We start from the raw sequence: 9955 nt of genomic DNA, 5'->3' as shown, positions 1-9955 counted from the left end.
CGGGGTGAACAGGCAGTGGCTCGGGTGGTTGTTGTCCTTGATGATTTTTTTGGCCTTCCTGTGAAGGTGCTATAGGTGTCCTGGAGGGAAGGTAGTTTGCACCCAGTGATGCGTTGTGCAGACCGCATCACCCTCTGGAGAGCCCTGCGGATGTGGGCGGTGCAGTTAAGGTACCAGGCGGTGATAGAGCCCAACAGGATGCTCTCGATTGTAAATCTGTAAAAAAGTTTGAGGTTTTTAGGTGACAAGCCAAATTTCTTCAGGCTCCTGAGGTTGAAGAGGCGCTGTTGCGCCTTCTTCACCACACTGTCTGTGTGGGTAGACCATTTCAGTTTGTCAGGGATATGTACGCCGAGAACTTAAAAAAAAAACTTTCCACCTTCTCCACTGCTGTCCCGTCAATGTGGACAGGGGGTGCTCCCTCTGCTGTTTCCTGAAGTCCACGATCATCTCCTTTGTTGACGTTGAGTGAGAGGTTATTTTCCTGACACCACACTCCGAGAGCCCTCACCTCCTCCCTGTAGGCTGTCTCGTCGTTGTTGGTAATCAAGCCTACAACTGTTGTGCCGTCTGCAAACTTGAGGATTGAGTTGGAGGCGTGCATGGCCACGCAGTCCTGGGTGAACAGGGAGTACACCCTTGTGGGGCTCCAGTGTTGAGGATCAGCGAAGTGGAGATGTTGTTTCCTACCTTCACCACCTGGGGGGCGGCCCATCAGGAAGTCTAGGACCCAGTTGCACAGGGCGAGGTTGAGACCCAGGGCCTCAAGCTTAATGATGAGCTTGGAGAGTACAGTAATACGGTGTTGAATGCTGAGCTATAGTCAATGAAGAGCATTCTTACATAGATATTCCTCTTGTCCAGATGGGATAGGGCAGTGTACAGTGTGATGGCGATTGCGTCGTCTGTGGACCTTTTGGGGCAGTAATCAAATTGGGTCTAGGGTGACAGGTAAGGTGAAGGTGATATGATCCCTGACTAGTCTCTAAAAGCACTGCATGATGACAGAAGCGAGTTCTACAGAGCGATAGTCGTTTAGTTCAGTTACCTTTGCATTCTTGGGTACAGGAACAATGGTGGCCATATTGAAGCATGTGGGGACAGCAGACTGGGATTGGGAGAGATTGAATATGTCCGCAAACACACCAGACAGCTGGTCTGAGCAAGTTCTGAGGACGTGGCTAGGGATGCCGTTTGAGCCGACAGCCTTGCGAGCATTAACATGTTTAGATGTCTTACTCATGTCGGTCACGGAGAGTCCACAGTCCTTGTTAGCGGGCCGCGTCGGTGGCACTGTATTATCCTCAAAGCGGGCAAAGAAGGTGTTTAGTTTGTCTGGAAGCAAGATGTCGGTGTCTGTGACGTGGCTGGTTTTCCTTTTGTAGTCCGTGATTGTCTGTAGACCCTGCCACGTTTGTCTCGTGTCTGAGCCGATGAATTGCGACTCCACTTTGTCTCTATACTGACATTTCGCTTGTTTGATTGCCTCGCGGAGGGAATAACTACACTGTTTGTATTCGGCCATATTCCCAGTCGCCTTTCCATGGTTAAATGCGGTGGATCGCGCTTTCAGTTTTGCGTGAATGCCGCCATCTATCCACGATTTCTGGTTAGGGTAGGTTTTAATAGTCACAGTGGGTACAACATCTCCTATACACTTCCTTATAAACTCACTCACCGAATCAGCGTATACGTCGATGATATTCGCTGAGGCTACCCGGAACATATCCCAGTCCAGGTGATCAAAACAATCTTGAAGCGTGGATTCCGATTGGTCAGACCAGTGTTGAATTGTCCTTAGCTCAGGTATTTCCTGTTTGAGTTTCTGCCTATAGGAAGGGAGGAGCAAAATGGAGTCGTGGTCAGATTTGCCAAAATGAGGGCGGGGGAGGGCCTTGTATGCATCGCGGAAGATAGAGTAACAGTGGTCCAGTGTTTTTCCAACACGAGTGCTACAGTCGATATGCTGATAGAATTTAGGTAGTATTGTTTTCAAATTTGCTTTGTTAAAATCCCCAGCTACAATAAATGCAGCCCCAGGATATATGGTTTCCAGTTTGCATGAAGTTCCTTGAGGGCCATCTTGGTATCGACTTGAGGGAGGATATGCACGGCTGTGACAATAACTGAAGAGAATTATCTTGGGAGATAATACGGTCAGCATTTGATTGTGAGGAATTCTAGCTCAGGTGAACAAAAGGATGTGAGTTCCTGTATGTTGTTACAATTACACCATGAGTCGTTAATCATGAAACATACACACCCGCCTTCTTCCCGGAGAGATGTTTATTCCTGTTGGCGTGCTACACTGACAGTTGTGTTGTGACAAGGTAGATGGTCTTTTACCAAATAGGGCTAAGTCCATATTATTGCAAGAACAGCTCAAATAAGCAAAGGGAAACGGCAGTCCATCATTACTTTAACACATGAAGGTCACTCAACACGGAACATTTCAAGAACTTTGGTAGGGGTGGTATACAGGGTAGGGGTGGTATACAGAAGAACTTTGAAAGTTTCTTCAAGTGCAGTCACAAAAACCATCAAACGCTGTGATGAAACTGGCTCACATGAGGACTTTCACAGGAAAGGAAGACCCAGAGTTACCTCTGCTGCAGAGAATAAGTTCACTAGAGTTACCAGCCTCAGAAATTGCAACCCAAATAAATGCTTCACAGAGTTCAAGTAACAGACATCTCAACATCAACTGTTTCCGAGGAGACTGCGTGAATCAGGCCTTCATGGTTGAATTGCTGCAAAGAAACAACTACTAAAAGGACACCAATAATAATAAGAAACTTGCTTGGGCCAAGAAACATGAGCAATGGACATTAGACCAGTGGAAATCTGTCCTTTGGTCTGATGAGTCCAAATTTGAGATTTTTGGTTCCAACCAGCGTGTCATTGTGAGATGCAAAGTAGGTGAACGGATGTGTGGTTCCCACCGTGAAGCATGGAGGAGGAGGTGTGATGGTGCTTTGCTGGTGACACTGTGATTTATTTAGAATTCAAGGCATACTTACAGCATTCATGGCTACCACAGCATTCCGCAGCGATACGCCATCCCATCTGGTTTGCGCTTAGTGGGACTATCATTAGTTTTTCAACAGGACAATGACCCAACACACCTTCAGGTTGTGTAAGGGCTATTTGACAAAGAAGGAGAGTGATGGAGTGCTGCATCAGATGACCTGGCCTCCACAATCACCTGACCTCAACCCAATTGAGATGGTTTGGGATGAGTTGGACTGCAGAGTGAAGGAAAAGCAGCCAACAAGTGCTCTGCATACATGGGAACTACTTCAAGACTGTTGGAGAAGCATTCCAGGTGAAGAGAATGCCATGAGTTGAGAGAATGCTGGTTCAGAGAATGCCATGAGTGTGCAAATCTGTCATCAAGACAAAGGGTGGCTACTTTGAAGAATCTCAAATATAAAATACATTTTAATTTGTTTAACACTTTTTTGGTTACTATATGATTCCATAGTTTTGATGTCTTCACTATTATTCTGCAATGTAGAAAATCGTCAAAATAAAGAAAAACCCTTAAATGAGTAGGTGTGTCCAAAATTTGGACTGGTACTGTATATATTTTTTAACTCAAATACACATACAGTGCATTCGGAAAGTATTCAGACCCCTTTAATTTTTCCACATTTTGTTACGTTACAGCCTCATTTAAAAATGTATTAAAAAAAAGTTTGCCTCATTAATCTACACACAATACCCCATAATGACAAAGGAAAAACAGTTTAAAAAAAAAAAAATCTTTGCAAATTTATTTAAAAAAAAACCTGAAATATGACATTTACATAATTCTTCAGACCCTTTACTCAGTACTTTGTTGAAGCACCTTTGGCAGCGATTATAGTCTCGAGTCTTCGTGGGTATGACGCTACAAGCTTGGCCCCCCATGTATTTGGGGAGTTCTCCCATTCTTCTCTGCAGATCCTCTCAAGCTCTGTCAGGTTGGATGGGGAGCGTCGCTGCACAGCTATTTTCAGGTCTCTCCTGAGATGTTCGATCGGGTTCATGTCCGGGCTCTGGCTGGACTACTCAAGGACATTCAGAGACTTGTCCCGAAGCCACTTCTGTGTTGTCTTGGTTGTGTGCTTAGGGTTGTTGTCCTGTTGGAAGGTGAACCTTCGCCCCAGTCTGAGGTCCTGAGCGCTCTGGAGCAGGTTTTCATCAAGGATCTATGTACTTTGCTCATTTCATCTTTCCCTCGATCCTGACTAGTCTCTCAGTCCCTGCCACTGAAAAACATGCCCACAGCATGATGCTGCCACCACCATGCTTCACCGTAGGGATGGTATTGGCCAGGTGATAAGCGGTGCCTCTTGGCGTTCAGGCCAAAGAGTTCAATCTTGGTTTCATCAGACCAGAGAATCTTGTTTCTCGTGGTCTAAGAGTCCTTTAGGTTCCTTTTGGCAAACTCCAAGCGGGCTTTTACTGAGGAGTGGCTTCCATCTGGCCACTCTACCATAAAGGCCTAATTGGTGGAGTGCTGCAGAGATGGTTGTCCTTCTTGAAGGTTCACCCATCTCCACAGAGGAACTCTGGAGCTCTATCAGAGTGACCATTGGGTTCTTGATCATCTCAATTCAATTCAATTTGCTTTATTGGCATGAAGTAACAATGTACATATTGCCAAAGCTTATTTTGGATATTTACAATATGAAAATAATGAGAATCAAAATTGTCAACGGGACAACAGTAACAACAATAACCAAGGGTCAAAATAACCATACATTGAACAATAACAATAAGCATACAGTAGAGTACATGTGCAGGTTAATTGGTCTGTCAGACACTGTCCCTCATCTTATGGCAGGCAGCAATGTAGTGTGCTGCCAACCCACAGCTCTCTGCGTCCTCCCCCAACAGGACTGGTAGCCTACTCTCATCAGAGAAGTCTTTGAAACCTTGAATAAGGGTTTCAGATTTGGGGAAATGACACTAATTGTTTTATATTTTTCACATTTTGTCAGGAAATGCAGCTCTGTCTCAGGTTCTGCTATTGTGCAGTGGTTGCACAGCCTTTCCTCTACAGGGAGCCAGGTTTGCCTGTGTCTACCCTTCTCAATGGCAAGGCTGTGCTCACTGAGCCAGTACTTTGTCAAGGTTTTTCTAAGGTTTTGATCAGTAACCATGGTCAAATAGTTAGCCACGGTGTACTGTCAATTTAGGATCAGATAGCACTGCATTTTGCTTTGTGTTTGTGCTTGTGTTTCCCAATAAGAAATGTAGTTTTGTTTTGACTGTGTTGTAATTTGGTTTATTCTGATTGATTGGATGTTCTGGTCCTGAGGCTTCAGTGTGTTAGTAGAACAGGTTTGTGAACTCAGCCCCAGGACCAGCTGGATGAGGGGACTCTTTTCTTTGCTCAGCTCTTGGCATTGCAGGGCTTGGAAATGATATGAGAGGGGGTCACTGCATTTTTAAATGTTTCCAAAACTTAATTGCTCTTTTTTGAGTTTTTATTATTAGTGGATATTGGCCTAATTCTGCCCTGCATGCATTGTTTGTAGTTTTCCTCTAGACATGTAGGAGAATCTTACAGAACTCTGCATGCAGGGTTTCAATGGGGTGTTTGTCCCATTTGATGAAATCTTGTTTTGCAAGTGGACCCCACACCTCGCTGCCATAAAGTACAATTGGTTCAATGACATATTCAAATAGTTTTAGCCAAATTTTAATAGGTATTTCAAATTGAATTAGCTTTTTAATGGCGTAGAATGCCCTGCGTGCTTTCCAGGGGTGAAAATCTGATATCAACTTTGGAGGGGACAATTACATGAAATGTTCTCAAGAGCAATTCCTGAGGGGGACACCAAAAGTAGTGCTGTAACACGTAGCCTACATTGTAATATGGTAAATGTATATTGAGGAACCAAAGAAATAAGGTGTTTGCCGTACTCCTAACTACCGGTACCCAAAACTACACAACTAATCACAACAGCAATACCATTGCCTTTAACAAATCTTAGTTCAGTCACAAGTTGAGAGTGGGGGTATCCATGGCATTTTCCAATTATGTTCCTATTTTACAAGTAAAACAAATTGAGAACCTTTCATAATGTTGCCAAACAAAGACTCAAACTTACCTGAGACTCCCTGTCTCTGCCAGTCTGTCCCTGCATATCTGTCCCCAACTCTGCTGTCTGTGTGCCATCTGTTGCCTGCTCTGCCTAATGACATCATTATGAAACATTTCCATTAGAATTTCATTTCTTTCTTATGAACATTTTATCAACTAGTCTTTGATATATTAGGCTACTAGGGTTCTTACTATGCGTTTTGGTGTATTGAAAAATACTCTGATGTCCGTCTTTTATTTTTCTGCCATTTTTCTACCTGGCTGGCTGGCTGGCTACACACACAGTGTGTAGGTTATTTACTGTAGGAGATGGGCTTCTATCATCTTCAATCATTCTATTTGGGCTTCGATCTAAAAGGTAGCTAGCAAATGTGAAACGGATTAAAATGACAAGAGTTGACAGCTGTATGAGTTCACCATTTACACAACATATGCTGCAACCTTTTGTAATTTTAATAGTTTGTTTCATATTGGCTGGCTTCCAACAATAGCTGAATTTGCAAAGCTAGCGAGCACCAATTCCATTTCAGTGGTGTTTGCTATAATCTTTGCTACCCGGGTTAAATAAAGGTGAAATAAAATAAATAAATAAATAAAAGTTCCCTTGCGACAATTTAGCGTTTACAACGAGACCATTAAATATATTTAAGACAATGGTAGAAGAGAGTGTAGTTCTGTTCAGTTTGGATTTCAGTTTATCGCTAACCTTATCACGGGGACTTTGAAGCACTAACTTACATCATCTGCGTGCTGATCTTGGAATAAATTGACGATAGCAAAGATTCCATCTTTGACGACGCCACATAAATGGAATAGGTACTAGCTAGCTTAATAGTTAATATTTGCGCGCTAGCTCTGCATATTCAGCTAGTGTGTGTGCGCGATTGACTGGATTAACCTCACGTCAGTTACGTGCATTGAGTGCCTTTCAGACAGTAGATACGACCTCTCTGTTACCTAGCAAGCTAAGGAACTGGCAGTGGATCAAACCATTGTGAGGCAAAGGGTGGGGGGGGTCGCAATCTTTTGAAACTTAAAAACGCGCTATTAAGTGTCTATAATCAGCACAATTGCTTTCATTGCGTATTATTAATATTATTTAAATTACATAGTTATGTTTCAGTGATATATTGGGGGGGACAAATCATATTTTTCCCAGGATGGGGGGGTCGTCCCCCCCCGGGATTTCCGCCCCTGGTGCTTTCTCTCTCAGTTCATTCACAGCCTCATTAAGGTGTCCAGTTAAGCTTATTTTTAAACCTAAGTAATTGTAGTGTGTGCAGTACTCTATATATTTTGTACCAATTGAGAACTTTGGTCTAATTCCCTGAGATCTGGGTCTTCTCTGGAAAATCATTATTTTAGTATTTTTGGGGTTTACTGCCAGGACCCAGGTATGGTAGTACTGCTCTAGCAGGTCCAGGCTCTGCTGCATCTCCCTGACCAAGGCCCTTCTCCCCGATTGCTCAGTTTGGCCCAAGAGGCCAGCTCTAGGAATAGTCTTGGTGGATCCAAACCTTTTCCATTTACTGTGTACTTGGGGACCTTCAATGCTGCAGACATTTTGTGGTTCCTTTCACTAGATCTGTTCCTCGACAATCCTTTCTCGGAGCTCTATAGACAATTATTTCGACCTCATGGCTTGGTTTTTGCTCTGACATGCACTGTCAACTGTGGGACCTTATATAGACATGTGGGTGCCTTTCCAAATCATGTCCAATCAATTGAATGTACCACAGGTGGACTCCAACCTCAAGGATGATCAATGGGAACAGGATGCACCGGAGTTCAATTTCGAGTCTCATAGCAAACGGTCTGAATACTTATAGTAAGGTATTTCTGTAATTTATTTTTAATAGATTTGCAAACATTTCTAAAAACCTGTTTTCGCTTTGTCATTAAGAGGTATTGTGTGCAGATTGATGAGTGAACAAAAAATGATTTTATCCATAAGGCCGTAATGTAACAAAATGTTGAAAAAGTCAAGGGGTCTGAAAACTTTCCGAATGCACCGGAAGTATTTAAAAGACAAATACTTAAATAAGCCTGTATTTGAGCCCAGGTCTGATCATTATGACTGCATGAAGAGAACGTCTGATCCTCAGTACTTCAAACATGAAATCAAGTTTTCACAGTGCCGAAAGAGAGTTTACTTTTTATCTTTTCTGCTCAACAGTTAATTCACCGGTATCCTTCTTATTTGGCTCATTGCGTGAACACACAATGTGTAAACCACACGCATACAGAGTGATTAAGCCAAAATTCAAAGAGAGGAATACTGTAGGACACGCCCATGTTATTCTGCGGCTATGCTCGGCCTTTGTTCTCTGCATAAACCCATGCAGATGTACGGTATGCGTCTATAAGACTGACTGTGTTTGACGATGTATTAAAGTCCCTCTGTGAACTCCCACTGTCCTTCTGCTCTCTATCAATCTTTATCTGCCATGGTTTCTCTCCCTCTGTCTCTTTAGACTCTCTCTCGCTCTCTTTCTGCCTTTCGCTCCCTCTCTTTCACTCGGTCATTCCTTCATTCCTTTTTCTCGCACCCCTGCCCTCCATCTCTGTGGTTGTCCATGTGGCTTACAGGACTTATCAGTACAGTGGTGGTAGTGGTGGTTGTACAGAGAGTTCATGTGGTTCTCTCTCTTTAGTCTCTCGATTTCTATTTCTCTCTCGCTTTATAGTTCCTTTCTGCTTTCAAATGAACTCCCTCCACTCCACCACAGAGTACCCCCTGTCTCCTCTCAAGGCTAAGGTGTGTACAGTACTCTCAGTTCTCCATCTTCCATTCCGTCAACCCTTCTCTCCACCCCCCCCCCCCCCGTTCTATTACTTTCCCTGTAACCCTCTCTATCCTCCTCTACCCCCTTTCAACTCATCATTTAGTTATACCACCCTGTATCTCTTTATCTCCCGATCCGCTTTTTTATTCCATATTCCAACCCATTATCCCTCTTTCTCTCTCTCTCTCTTTTCCATCCCCCTTTCTGCGTGATAAAACTATCAGTCTTTATCCTCCATCTCCAAACCCCCTCAGACCCAGGGGAGGAGGACAGGACAGAAAGTCAGCTGAGAGAGAAAGGCATTCAGAGCTTTCTGACTACTCCAACAAGATAGCTGCACTGAAAGACCAAGACTGTACACATCTCCTGCTGTTACCTGCTCAAAAAGGGCAACACTTCCAGAGAGAATTGGTATGTATAGCCTACTAGTCAACGACCAATGCGATGTTCAAGGTCGCCAAGGGGTCACTCTGATCACAGTGCTACTTTGGGGACGTAGAGAGCTGATCTGTAATTCATCTGCTCTATGCATTATATTTCTATGTCTGGCTTCGTAAAAGGTTAACAGGAGAAACGTGTGAGCGCAAACAATAGACCCAGGGCTCTATTCAATCCGACGTTCAGCGTTACAGGGTGATTGAAATGTAAAGGAAATGTTTCCGCGTTAGCGGAGACCGCATTCGCGGGAAGCTCAGCATGTCAGCTCAAATCGGAAATTACCTTTACATTTCTATCGCACGATCCGTAACGCTTCAACAATACAGATTGAATAAAGCCCTTAGAAAAAGTTGGTGAAATAGTTAGGAAGTATTAGGCAATTGGTAAGGTAAAACAAAGTCTGGAGGAAAACTTTAAGGCATTTACAATATTATAATGCTGGAATTCCAAATCGTTGTACAAACAAAGTTAGGGTGTATTGGGGAACTGGGGAGAAGGATATTAAAGTAATTAGAAAGAGATTGACAGACCAAGAAATTGGACTAGACCCGACAGAGTGCAATTATAAAAATGTGTTCAACTTTTCAATGTATTATTGATGGAAGGGAAGAGAGACAAAGAGGGAGTGTGTGTG

This window comes from Salmo trutta, chromosome 16 (assembly GCF_901001165.1).
Source record: "Salmo trutta chromosome 16, fSalTru1.1, whole genome shotgun sequence".
NCBI classification, from domain to species: Eukaryota; Metazoa; Chordata; class Actinopteri; order Salmoniformes; family Salmonidae; genus Salmo; species Salmo trutta.
The sequence above is the reverse complement of the archived record's forward strand: the minus strand, read 5'-3'. Positions refer to the sequence as shown.